The sequence below is a fragment of the Pyxicephalus adspersus genome, chromosome 2 (genome assembly GCF_032062135.1).
Source record: "Pyxicephalus adspersus chromosome 2, UCB_Pads_2.0, whole genome shotgun sequence".
NCBI lineage: Eukaryota > Metazoa > Chordata > Amphibia > Anura > Pyxicephalidae > Pyxicephalus > Pyxicephalus adspersus.
Genome location: NC_092859.1, coordinates 23,173,005 through 23,173,862, shown reverse-complemented (window position 1 = coordinate 23,173,862; position 858 = coordinate 23,173,005). Strand labels below are relative to the sequence as shown.

At 43.2% G+C, this 858-nt stretch overlaps 1 protein-coding gene across 1 annotated transcript in view; it reads right to left on the bottom strand.

The window, feature by feature from the left end:
* The window catches only part of TRIM24 (tripartite motif containing 24), a 45,711-nt gene that overhangs the window by 43,911 nt on the left and 942 nt on the right, over positions 1–858 (bottom strand). The gene's annotated exons all lie outside the window — the stretch shown is intronic.

The window sequence follows — 858 nt, the reverse complement described above, 5'->3', positions numbered from 1 at the left end:
TAGGGGGGAGAGGTCACGGTGATATTGGGGACAGTACTGCACAGTATGGGGGGTCACAGTGATATTGAGGACAGTAATGTACAGTATGGGGGGGTCACAGTGATATTGGGGACAGTAATGTACAGTATGGGGGGTCACAGTGATATTGGGGACAGTAATGTACAGTATGGGGGGTCACAGTGATATTGAGGACAGTAATGTACAGTATGGGGGGTCACGGTGATATTGGGGACAGTATTGTACAGTTTGGGTATTTTTTCTGCCTGCATAAAAAGTTGTCCCATTTATATTCATCTCCATTATTTACTATACCATTTGCAACATTTGTGAAGCAACAAAGTGGAACAGTAAAGTACATTAAAGAAGTCACAGTTAAATGAGAGTAAGAAGGTGACAGTGACGGGGAGAAGTATAATAAGGGGGTAATAAAGATAGGGACGAGGAGTGTCAGTAGTTGAGCACTGTGTAGGGATCATAGTAACGGCGGGCAGTATAGTACAGTATGGGGGCCCAGGAATATACTTGCAGTGTGTTGTACATTAGTTGGGTAGTACAAAATTGGGGTAATAATAGCACAAGGGGGTATATTACAGTATGGGGGGCATAGTGATACAGAGATGGTGCATATTACAGAAGGAGTAGGGTAGTACAGTATGGGAGTAATAATGACACAAGGAGGTATATTACAGTATGGGATATCACATTGATATAGGGGGCAATACAGTAAGTGGGGTAATACTATGGGGGGCAAGTCATAGTGATATGGGGGGTATATTATACTATGGGGGTATCACAGTGATATGGGGGGCAGTACAGTATCAGGGGTATATTCTCCTATAGGGGTACCATACTTGTATC